The sequence below is a fragment of the Ursus arctos genome, unplaced genomic scaffold (assembly GCF_023065955.2).
Source record: "Ursus arctos isolate Adak ecotype North America unplaced genomic scaffold, UrsArc2.0 scaffold_28, whole genome shotgun sequence".
Classification (NCBI taxonomy): domain Eukaryota; kingdom Metazoa; phylum Chordata; class Mammalia; order Carnivora; family Ursidae; genus Ursus; species Ursus arctos.
In genome coordinates, this window is record NW_026622963.1 from 6,011,226 (window position 1) to 6,023,392 (window position 12,167).

Consider the following 12,167-nt stretch of genomic DNA (forward strand, 5'->3'; position numbering starts at 1 on the left):
GCCTTCCAGGACGGGCTGGTAGTCCAGGTCCAGTTTACAGCTGAGGAGACTGAGGTGCCCCGAGGTGAGGTCACTTGTCCAGCATTCTACTCTGGGATCCGAGCCCAGGCTTGTCCGACTCCATGCCAGGCCTGTAACCGCTGCATGGAGGTCTTAGTGAACCTCAGCCCGTCTTCCTGATGAGGCTGTGAGCCCCTCGAAGGCAGAAGCAGGGTCTTATTTATTATTTGATGTGCTTCATTTGTATTTATGGAGGGCTCACTTCACGTAGGCCCCGTGCTAGGCAGACCCGGTACGTCGTATGGGGGGGGCGAGGTTCAAGAACTTCAAGATGGTGTCAGTAGGGCCTTAGGGGCAAAGCCCCGGATGCAGGTCTTTGTGAGTACAGCTCACGAGGCTGGTCCCGCAAGGTGAGATGCCCCCGCAGTGCCCTGTGAGAACGGGCCGGCCGGAGGCACGGGGCGAAGGGAGAGCCCGGGAGGGCGTCAAGCTCAGTGGGCGCTTGGCTCGGGGCCTACCCTTTACATCGCAGATTTTCAACAAGTGTGTGCTGAGAAAAGCATCTTGCTGCACGTTCTCTCTCGGCGACATTATGAGGCAGACATTATTTACGTAACAAACCATCGTGTGCATACTAGGTGCCAGATGTCGTTCTAAGCATTTATGAAGATCACCCACTTGGCTCTTAACAACCTGTGGTACGGTTGCTTTGTCCCCCCCCACCCCGTTTTAAACACAAGGAAGCTGGGGTTCCGAGATGTTCGGTGAACGGACAGAGCACAGCCAGTCAATAGGATCCCACCCCAATTGGTCTGCTTTGGATTCTGGAAGTTTCCCCCCACAACACCTTTGTGCCATCCATGCAGGTAACCTCGGTGATGTGGATACGTGCCCGGGCCTTGGGGGTCCCGGCCTTGCTGGAATGGGATGACAGGTCCATGTGGGCCCAAGGGTAGCTGGCGCTTGGGAGCCTGCTCTTGGGGAGCGGCTGAAGGGTGAGCCCCCCAGCGTGTGCAGGCTGCTGAGCATCTTGCCTGGAGATCAGCACGGGAGGGACCGGGGCTGGGGGGGGGGTTCAAATAGAACCATCCCAACTTTCCGCCTTTTACAGGAGAAGGACGTTGGAAGATAAAATTTGAAGAACGTAGAGAAGGAAAAAGTAGCCACAGTCCCAATACCCAAATCTCACCCCAGAGAATGTTTTAAAACACGCCCTGCCAGTCTTAGAGGAACGTGAGAAAAGCATAGTCTCTTATGTTTTGGGGGAAGGGGAAAGTGTGTAACCTTTGTGGAAAGCAATCTGGTGACATCTATTAAAAAAAAAAAATGAATACACTCTTCAACTCAGCCGTCATACTCCAGGGAAAATAAAAAGCCCACAAACATAAAAGCTCCATTAGGTAAAAATTAAGTACACAGATGTCTGTAGAAGCATTATTTTTTAAAAGATTTATTTATTTATTTGGGAGCGAGAGAGAGAGAGCCCACACGAGCTTGAGTGGGGGGAGGGGCAGAGGGAGAGAATCTCAAGCAGACACCCTGCTGAGCATGGAGCCCAACCCAGGGCTCGATCTCAGGACCCTGAGATCAAGACTTGAGCCAAATCAAGGGTTGGACCCTTAACCGACTGAACCACGCAGGCACCCCTGTTGCAGCGTTATTCGAATGGTGCCCGTGTGAGCAAACACGCAGAACGTAGTGAGCGCCCGTCAGCCAGGAGGGTAGCTGGATACACAGTGACATACACCATGGACTAGTATACAGCCAATAAAAAGAACTAGTCAGCATCAGACTTGGGGTGGGGGGGGCAGTTAAGAGGGAAAAGCGAGATGCAGAAAAGCGTGTATGACACGATCCGCCTTTTGTAAAAAAGTGGCAAAAGCCACCTGCCTCTGTGTCTGCGTGTACGGGTGCGTGTGTAGACCTGGATCTGAATCGGATCATACTAGTGTGCGCGTAAACACAGAAGGACCCACACTCAGTCGCTAGCGCGGGCAGCTGAGATGGGGTGGGGGTCCGGGGAGTGGTCACAGGGATGGCACTACAGGATAGGAAAGGGGACATGGAATTCTTAGAACAAAAAGGAGAAAAACAAAAACCGCTCATTTCCCGCCAGTCTTTTTTCCACTGTATAATCTTGCAGCCAACTCCCTCGTTCTTTCACGTGAAGGCCACCCCAGCCTGGTACGAAAATGGGGGCACGATCACACAGGACACAGTAAACCTCTAACTCCAGGCCCCGCCAGCGACGTTTCCAGAGCTCCAGTCTGGGAGTCCGCCTGCCCAGCGGCTGGGGACCGCGGGTCACTCTCTGCCTCTGTTTCCAGCCTCCGCTGCTGGCCCAACCAGACAAGGCTGCCTCACACGCCCCTGGTGACCGTGAGGGGATGGCTCCAGCTGTCCCCACAGATGAGGGGAGGCCACAGGACTCTCCAGGGCCACCCACATCCGTCCGGCGTCTGCTCGGGCCCTCTTCCCAGGGTTGGTCTGGGTTCTCGGGTTGCACGCAACAGAAGACAGATTGGACCGACTTCAACAAAAGAGGGAGCTTGGTCGACGAATGTGGGGGAGACCACGGGATGGAAGAGGGCTGACACTGAGCCAGGAACTAACTGACAGGAAGCAGGGGGGCCCCAGAACACCTCAGGGGCCGAGGCTGGCTTGTCCTCCAGGCTGGCCACGGTTCGTCCGCTGAATGAACTCCAACCCTGTGTCCTTCCTTGCCTCTGCTCAGGATTCAGAGTCCCAGGAGAGAGTCTCATTGGCTAGGGTCCATCCCTGGTGAAACCAGGGCGGGGTGAGGAAGGATCCAGCGAAAGGAGCCTCTGGGGCCCCCTCCCCTTCCCCCTCCCAGGGAAACATAAGCCTCCTGTGTTTACTATAAACTGAGACTGTATTTTGCGAGGGGAGGTACTCCTCCCAGAGGAAGTTGGGGGCTGCTGAGGGAGGGAAATGGATGCTAGAGAATTAAAAAAAAAAAATCAAATATCTTCTCCTCATAGGCCCCCCCATGCAGTGTGTAGGGAGATGGGTGGTTTGGTTTTTCCTTAAGGGCGATCCTTCTGGTCGTAAGTGAAGGGAACCGACTCAAACTCTTTTTGTCCGAAAAGGGGGCCTTCTGCTAAGGCAGCCAAGAAGCGTGAAGAATTCAAGGCCTTAGGGGGAGCCATTCCAGGACCCAGCCTCTCGCTTGGCCCATCTTTCCACTCGAGATTCCGTGGTCTCGTGAGTCGGCTTCCTCTGCTAGTCTGGCCCTTTCTGTCTTTCTCTTTCTCCAGACTGACTGTCTGCCCTTCATGCCCGTGGAGTTGGAAACCTTCCAGCCCACAGCTCCTCCATTTACATTTCCGCTACTCAAGAAAGCAGTCCAGCTGTCTGGCTGTCTCTCCGTCTCAATTACGGATTTCCCAGGGAGAATCGGATTGGCTCTGCCGGGGTCAGGTGGTCTCCTTGCTCTAATCTGCTGTGGCCAGTGGGCAGGAGACGTGGCTTCCGGGAGCCTCACCCCAGGCCATGAGAACGGAGGGAGGAAGTGGAGGGAAACCTTCATACAAGGGCCGAGTCCCACCAACCAAGAACACCTCTAAGTCCACAGAAAGGCGGAGGCAGAAAACCGCCATCGGCCTGTATGGAGCTGGGGGTTCTGGGGCAGGAAGTGGGATGGGCAGGTTGGGAACCAACAGGGAGCCGTCCTCTTGGGAACTAGCCGACATTTCCCATGGGCTCTGCCATTTGCCTTTAGGGTCTGGTAGGGGACTGGGTCAGCCCAGCTTCAAGAACCACGCATGGCAGCCATGATCAACCAGTTTTGAAAAATAATCTCTTTTTTCCCTTTTTTCCAGAGTAATCTCTGCACATAGTTCTGGGAAATCGAGTAACACTAAAAGGCTTCATGTGCAAAACGCTGGCTCCTCATTCCTCCCCCACTCCCGAGGGGAAGCAATCTCAGCTCCCTTAGGTCCTGCTTCTATTATTTATCTCCATACACTTCTAAATAATTTGCTAGGCAGCTTGCTCTCTCTCTCACTCTCTCTCTCTCTTTTCATTATCTACTGACTTCTCCTTCTGGTCATTGAGACTTTGGCTACTTTACAAGCTTTCCTCCCCATTTCTCCTTCTACCGCTCTGCTGCTGTGGCATAGCCCACAGTTGGTGGGTGCTTCCATTACCCAGCTCTGAAAATACCCTTTCCCCATGACTCAAGCCAGGTCCGATGATCGCCTTTCCCCTTTTGGACACCACCGTGTTTTCCTTGGCGCTCCTCTCTTGGCTTTCTCAGTTGCTCGGGTATCTGTGCTCCGCGGGGGTTACTGAATATCTATCAATACTTCTGCTAAAGTTTGAGACGGCACACAAATTTCATCTCCACGCCCCTCCTACCCTCCCCTCCTGTTTGGACCGGCTGCCGTCTGGGCCTCCCTGGGGGCTCCGCACCCTCACACAGTAGTTACCTGAAATTGTGCCACTTTCTTCGGTGGGACCCCCTGCTTGCTCTGTCCTCCCATGTTCCCATTTCTTGGTTCATTCTCTTGTTCGGCTGGCACGCGTGCTCTAGTCACTTGCTATGAAAAGGTGCAAGAGAGGTTAATTTTCTGCATGTCCGAAATGTATTTGTTCCATCGTCACACGTGATGTAGAGTCAGGCCGAGTATAGAGCTCCGCGTTGGGAATAATGGTCCTCTCCGCATGTTGCGGACGAGGTCCCGTTACCTTCTCCAGTTCCGCTGAGGTCTGGCACCGTGTGGATGCTGGGCAGGGCGGGAGGGGGCCCTGCGAGTGCGACAGCTCCAGATGGGGACTCTCAACCACCCGTACCACCCCCTCCCTGCACCTCAGCCGGGACTTTCTCGTCTCATCGGCCCTCCTGCTGCAAGCTCTGGAGTGTGCAGCTTTTCCCCCTTTGCTGAGTCATCACCACTTGTCCCTCTGCTTCACAGAGTCCAGATACTTGTTGAAATCTCGTATCTCCTGGTGTCACAAACCGCTTTGAACTTGGATTTTTACACATCCCCCCTCCCTTTACTGTCACTTTAACGAGAGGCTGGGAGTGAGAGAAAGCCAAAGGGTGTCAGTCTGCCATGCTGAACGGGATTAGAATCTTTTTTTTTTTTTTTTAAGATTTTATTTATTTGACAGAGAGAAAGCCAGCGAGAGAGGGAACACAAGCAGGGGGAGTGGGAGAGGAAAAAGAAGCAGGCTCCCAGCAGAGGAGCCTGATGTGGGGCTCGATCCCAGAACGCTGGGATCACGCCCTGAGCCGAAGGCAGACGCTTAACGACTGCGCCACCAGGCTCCCCGGGATTAGAATCTTGCTCTTATTTAAATCTGGTTTTTTCCTACACATACAACATATATATTTTTCCATGTGACTGTGAGTTTTATGGACATCTTTTGTAATTGCTGTATAATATTTTATATTCCATCCAGAAGATATGGGGTGACTTCCTGACCCTACTATCCCTTATTACGGACAGTCCCTTTGCTCCAGTTTTGCACATACGAAGCACCTTTGTGCATATGGCTTTTTCTGCTCTTTGGACTGTTTCCTTAGGCTATATTCCAAAGGATACGAATCTTTTGAAAAACCCTGATCAGTTTTGCCAAATTGCCAGAATGTTTGTACCAGTTTCACCTGTGGGCGAGGGAAAGGGCCGGCTGTCGTAACCACCTGTCTGGTCTTCTATGTCTGTGCAGAACTTGTCGAAGCTTTAGGTTTCCCGCAGGCTTCCCCGACACCGAGTTCCGGCGACTCTGTGGAGACTGACAAAGACATTCATTCTTGCTGAGAAACGTTCATGACCAGTTAACGAAAACAATGTCGGGGAAGGAAGAACGGAATGTAGATTACTTCGTTTTCTTCCTTAGTCTTACACTGGGTTGGGGGGGGGTGGAGTTCAGGTAAAGGGAAAATAATTTTTTAAAAATAATTTTTGAAAAAATAGCATGAGTCGAAACCAGCCTGGACGTCAGTAACTTGTAAACGGGAGAATCTTACCACTTGGCCTCATTCCGCCAGGAACACAGGTGTTTTTGTACAGTAGGAGGGTTCCTTCCGAAATCTGCAGACCTTCTCGGAGAGAGGAATGGGCCAGGTCCTTGCGTCAGGCCTCATTTTACAGATGAGGAGACAGAGCCCAGAGAGGGAAAGGGGCTGGCCCATGGCCACGGAGCAGGTCAGCCGCAGGGCCTTCCTGGAAGAGAGCCCAGGCTGCCCAGACCAAGAGGCTTCCCTGTCAATCGGGTGAGACTGAATCATGGCTAGCATTTGTCAACATCTCGTCTGCGACAAACAGGATGTCAGTGGTGGCCCAAGGCGGGCTGTAGGCTTTTCCCCAGCACAGCACAATGGAGGGACTAGGACAATAGCCGTCGAATCAATGTCACACTTTGCAGGGAGCCCGTTGGTGGCTGGACGTGCAGCGAATTGCAGCTCTCGGCTCATCCGTGCTCGGGGCCTTCCATCTGGGAGGCTGGCAAGGCATCAGCATGGGAAGTTTAGGTCCTGGGCTCCCCACACAGCCTAGCAACCCTTAGGAATTGCTATGTCAACCCTAAGCCTCACTTGGACCCTGACCCTTTCTAGACGTGTAGAAACTGGCTCTAGCTCCAGCAAGATTGAGCTGGCGATTGTCCTGTGAGAGCAGAACGTGGTGCTTGGCTTTTATTTCCAGACCCTGGGGGCTTCTCATGGACCCTCTCTGTTTCCCCATCGAGCCCGGCTAAGCAGACAGCATCCATGTCCACTGTCAGGGGCCCATCTCAGCTCACCGCGGGCAGGTGGGCCTGGGCTGAGCACGCGGGCATCCCGGAGCCTCGGCTGCCTCATCAGTAGAATGGAAGGTGTCGGGGGAACGGAGGAAATTGCTGCTGGCCGACCCCTTCTGGCCTGCAAAAACAACGCGTGTCCTATTGTTCACGCTGCTGGTAGTCCCGACCTCATAGCATTTTGAGGATTAAAATGAGAGTGCTCCTATCCCATGCTCAGCACCTCTCTCACGTGTGGGAACCACTCGCATGAGCGCTAAGCGGTCTGGCCCCGGGGCCCCGGGCAAGGAACGAGTAAGCAGAGCTGTAGCTGCGAGCGACTTTCTGTGTCATGTCATGTCACCCTCGCCACAACCCCAGGAGGGCTAGCATGATTGTCCTCGTGTTCTAGATTAGGAAACTGAGGCACAGGGAGCTTAAACTTGTCCCAAATCACACAGCAGGTTGGTGGCCGAGCTGGGCTTGGAGCCCAGATTATGTTTCTCTGGAGATCACCTGCTTTCCCTGCAGTCTGCTGCCACTTTCTGTGTCTTACTGAAGAAGTCCCGAGTGGTGGGGTCGGAAATGAGGACATTTCCCCCAAATTTTAAATTAGGAACCTGAAAAGGTTATTACAAGTTATTTCCGAAGAATTAAGAAGCCTCATGCATACCATGTTGGTGTTCATAACACAATACGAATCATCATAGGACTCCACGAAAGAGGAACTAAATCTTGTCTCCATTTTACAGGTAAGAAAACCGAGGCTCAGAGAGGTCAGGGGATTTGCCTAAAGTCACACAGCAGGAAGTAGAACAGCTGGCATCCACCTCCAAGTCTGCTGGACTGCAAAAGAGGCTCTCTCCGTGCCGGGCAAGAGCCATAGGCTTCCAACATCCAGGCTACAGACTGGCTGCCTCTGGAATCTTGTCATCCAGGAGCCCAGGTACTTTTTCTCCCTACTGTCGCTGGCCCGCAGTGGGGCAGGGTCCAGATTTGTGGGCAACAATGACATCACTGGGATCACCATGAACTGCAGTGTCCCTGCAGCAGTCCCCCCCCCCCCCCAGCACACACCCACCAGAGCTCTGGGGGGGGAGGGCGGGGGGAGGGCCCTCCTGGCTCAAAATAGCTCTGTGTTATTAGCTGCATTTAATTGAAGGTGTTTCGAGGGCAGCCTCCACTGGGCCCAAACCAAATGGAAAATGACACACTGTCAAATTAATGTCCCCAGACCATGATAAATGGCCGGGGTGGTGAGTAATGCTTCCATTTCTTGTTTTAAAGGAGAAGGATGCAGCCAGGCTCCGCAGGTCTGTCCGTATTGTGCGGGGAAAGGTCAGGGGCGTCCTCGGGATACACGGCACTCCTCACTGGCCTGCCCACCAGGATGGGCCTCTCCAGCTTCTGCCGACCTGTGCTTTCTCTCCTTCCGGTCTCTGGGGGCTGGCAAGATTGCCGAACAGCTTGCGAGCCTCCAGGCCAATGTCCAGGGACGAAGGCGCAGGAGATAAGTCTAATCCTTCACACACACACACCCCACCGTCCCCCCCCCCCCCCCCCCCCCGCCGTACTTCATACCTTCCAGAGCCCAGGCGCCTCTGCTGCCTCATTTCATTAGTTGGCTTCGGAGGCCTGCTCCTGACCTCCAGCTGCACCTTCCCCCTGTCCTTGGCTTCAGCCATGCTGGTCCCTCGACCCCACCCTGCACACCCAAGCTCTTGGACCACGCGGGACCGAATGCTGAGCGCCTGCCCTGTGCCAGGCCCCGGGGCTCGGCGCTGGAGAGGCAGGAAGTCGCAAGAGTCAGTCCCGCCCCTGGAGGACGCAGACAGCGCCTGACAGCCAGAGCTGGCTCTGCACCCAAGCCGGGCTGCAGTGGTCCCCTGTGGAACGTAAACACTTCCCAGAACATAAACAGCAGGCCACAAGCAAGACGAAAACAAGACCCCTCCATAATGGTGTCTGAACGCAGACAAAAACAAGAACAGTGTCCAAACCACAAAAATTACCAACCAGCCCCCTAGCCTGGCTGCTATCAGGGGCTACTGTTTCTTTAGCGATCATAGCTTGAGCTTTGCTTTAGTCTTCCCTACCAGATGCGATCCATGAGGACACTCAGTCACAGAGCCCCCTGCCCCCTCATCCCTGCTTCCTGACCGCGTGAATCCCAGAACAGAGCTCTGTTTCCTTGAGTCCTCCCCGAAGCACCTAGCCGCAGCTCAAATCCTGGACTCATTCCTATACCCTCTCACGGAGGGTGCCCACCGTCCTCTGAGGTGTGCATTCTCCCTTGCTGCAACGGGTCATACACCCGCCTTTGTCCACATACAAGTGTGTTCCTCGGTCTTTGGCTGGATGGCGTTGGCACCATTGACCTTGGGCGCAGGGCGGGGCAGAATTACGGATGAGCTAACTTGTCCCACAAACGCTCTGTTACAAGAGCAAGGGTGTTGGGACCATTCATTCTGGATGGGGAGACTTTGTGGAGGAGGTGGCATGAGCTGGTTGTCCAAGAAGGGGCCAAGTGAGCAAGTGAGGCACCGGGTGAATGGAAGACAGGGCCCTCCATGTGATGGGCCCCTGAGCAAAGGCGCCGAAGTGGGAACCAGCATGAGGCAATGTAGTGTTTCTTCCTCCTCTCATTGCCTCTCAGCGCAAGGGAAATTCTGTTTATCCTTCAAGGCTCAAGGTGCATGTCACCTCCTCCGAGCAGCCCTCCAAGCCTGCCTTGGAGTCCCTTTATCACTCTTGCCTTTAGTTTCCCTGTAAGTCAAGTGAGAGGACTGGACTAAATCAGTGCTTTTCAAACTTCTTTTTAAAGGAAGACAACCCTTTGCACAAACGGACTCTTACCCAGGAGCCCAACACATAAGAGACATAAAAGATATAAATGGCATTGCTGTGGTTGAATTGGGGGCTGTGGGCCTGCTTCTTCGCTTTTTAGTAACTCCTGGGGGCGGGGGGAGTGTGTCCTGGGGACTCTGAGGCTCTGAATGCCAGCGGGAAAAGCATGAAATGGGAGAGCATCTGTGGTCCCCTCCGACCCTTTAATTCCGTCTCCCCCACCCTCGGGAAGCTCCCCACGGACTGGAGCTGTGCTCTCATTGGCAGGGCACGAAGTGGCTCCCGAGCAGGTACTGTCTATGCCTGGTCCTCACATCAGCCCTGCCAGGGTCTGGCTCCCCCATTTTCTGGAAGGCACTGGCGACACCCCGAGGGGGCCCAGATCAGGCAGGGGCAGGGCCTCAGTCCATGCAGACGGTGACTGGCCAACCAGAGATGCCCCGGTCTCTCCCTTCCAGCCAGCACCTTCCCCACCGTGCGGGGATCCAAGGCTCACGGCATGTCCTGTCCACCCATCGGTGTGTCTGCCTCCCTGGGCTCAGGCTCCTGTCCTTCCCCGTGACAGCCCGAGGCAATATTGAGGGCAAGAATGCCTCTCCCAGCTCCATTATCACCAGCTCTCCTGCTGCTGCCAATGGGCCATCAGTCCCTGATGATACGTCGCAGAAAATTGGTTGTCAGGCCAATAAATATATCCGATTGGATTTTTGACATCCGGGCGAACCCATTCGTAAGGCATTTGATTAAAGAGCTAAAAGGTAGCGCAGTGATAGCTGTCCTCAGTCTGGCCTAAATAGGGTGCTGTCTTCCCTCTGGGCAAGATGCTCCCTCCTTCCCCATCTGCTCCTTCTCCTCCTTTCCCATTTTCATCCTTCACTGCTCTGAAAGTGCCGCGCTCAATCAGGGCTCCCGGGGGTGGGAGGGACAGCCTGGCCAAGCGCGAAAGGAATGGCCTTCCCTTGGCTGCCTGCTGGGGAGGCTCCGGCCTCCAGGAGCTGGCCTCCATCCCGGCTGGAGCCCCGCCCGCGCCTGCCTCCTGTCAGTGGGCATTACTCACCCAGGGCCGGCCCCTTCCTCTTCCTGGGGGTGAGGGCGTGGGAAGAGGCCCCGTGGGACAGGCTGGGTTCATGTCCCTCCTGGGCTTTAGGAGTTCATATCCACGAGCTTTATTTCTCCATCTGTAGAATGGGAAGAAGAACCCTGACACCGCTTCCACGCACACACTCCCGCGGCTTGAGTTAAAAATGTCACGGTCAATTAATTGGAGAGCACGACGCACACTCCCTGACCTCTGTTGGTGATGACATAATCACGGCAGGACACTGCACCCCATTATTTTTAGCTCGCCGTCACAAACTCCAAGTTTGGCAACAAGACATTGCCATGACTGGCATCACCACAGAGCAAATAGCTTTATTGTGAATCCGCTTCCTTTCTCATTCTGAAATCCTGTCCCTGTCATGGAAGTTCCTTTTGCCGTGTTGGGAGCTCGTGACATTTCTTGAGCACCGTCGTCCCATTGTGGCGGGCAGCTGGGAAGATGGGGTTCGTGGAGGGCACTGGGCATGGAGGGGTGTGTCCTCCCTCCCTCCCTCTCACATCCTCGTTCCTCCAGCCCCAGAGCCGGCACCCTGTTCAAGCTTTCATTATCTCTCTGGAGTCTGGGCAACAGCCCCCCACTTGTCTCCTTGCCCTGTTCTCTCTTGCCCCCCAATCCATCCCCTTCGTGGCCTCTGGCCGGATCTCCCTGAAATCCAGCCCGGTGCTGTTACTCCCAAGCTTTGGGATGGGGTGTTTCCTGGGATCCCAGAACACCTGCTTCTAGTCTTATAGCCCCACAGCTGATCCCCTGATGCAAACCCCCTTCCAATTGTCCCCAAGCACCCAGAATATTTTCTTGCCCACACCCTTGTCCCCTGATCCCCACCCCCAGGCCACACTGTTATTTCTGTTTGTGTGCACAATTTCTATGCAGTCTGCATCTCCCCGACCCCTGGGACAGCGTCCTGTGCCTCTCTTCCCCCACGCCGTCCCTTCCCGAGCCAGCCCGCAGCACTCAGTAAATTGGCCGATGGGCCAAGAGCTCATCTCTGATCTGGAGCAAGAAGGGCCTTATGTCTTCACTGACGTATTTTCAAGATCCCAGATCTGAACGCATGCTTGGCATGGGCTCTGATCATGACATCATGTGTCTCAAATGGACACAGATCAGCCAAAGCGGGGCTCTGGGGCCTGCGCTAGCCCTGGAAAGAACGTGGTGCCCCCGGAGTGTGTCTGAGCTGTGCTGGGAGATTCCACCACGTGTCCGGCCGCTGTGCCTGAACCCTCCTGCGGGGCCTCCACCTGGTTCCCTGTGCTGTCTTCCTAGGCCCTGGGTAGAACAGGATTGCCCTAAGTACCCTTCAGGCTTGGTCATTCCGGTTGATGGAGCTGAATTAGCTGGCTCATTTGTCTTTGAGCTGGAAGGCAGGCTTGCAGGCAGCTGCTGCCCCCCCAGAGCTCGAAGCACCTTTGCAGAAAGGCCTCTTTCACTCCCGGAGTGTCCCTACCCTCAGCCTTCGGCCTCAGCGGGGACC

At 54.6% G+C, this 12,167-nt stretch overlaps 1 long non-coding RNA gene across 2 annotated transcripts; it reads right to left on the reverse strand.

Annotated features, from left to right (window-relative positions):
• Positions 1 to 5,212: 5,212 nt before the first annotated feature.
• On the reverse strand, positions 5,213 to 8,524 carry LOC113241030 (uncharacterized). Of its 2 annotated transcripts, XR_008956088.1 has the most exons (4): positions 8,326 to 8,524; positions 6,769 to 6,886; positions 5,996 to 6,470; positions 5,213 to 5,760 (listed from the first exon to the last, which is right to left on the reverse strand). It is a non-coding gene; the product is annotated as an uncharacterized LOC113241030 (long non-coding RNA). The 2 variants fall into 2 exon arrangements; XR_003311392.4 differs by having other exon boundaries at positions 5,996 to 6,886.
• Between the last annotated feature and the right edge of the window lie 3,643 nt (positions 8,525 to 12,167).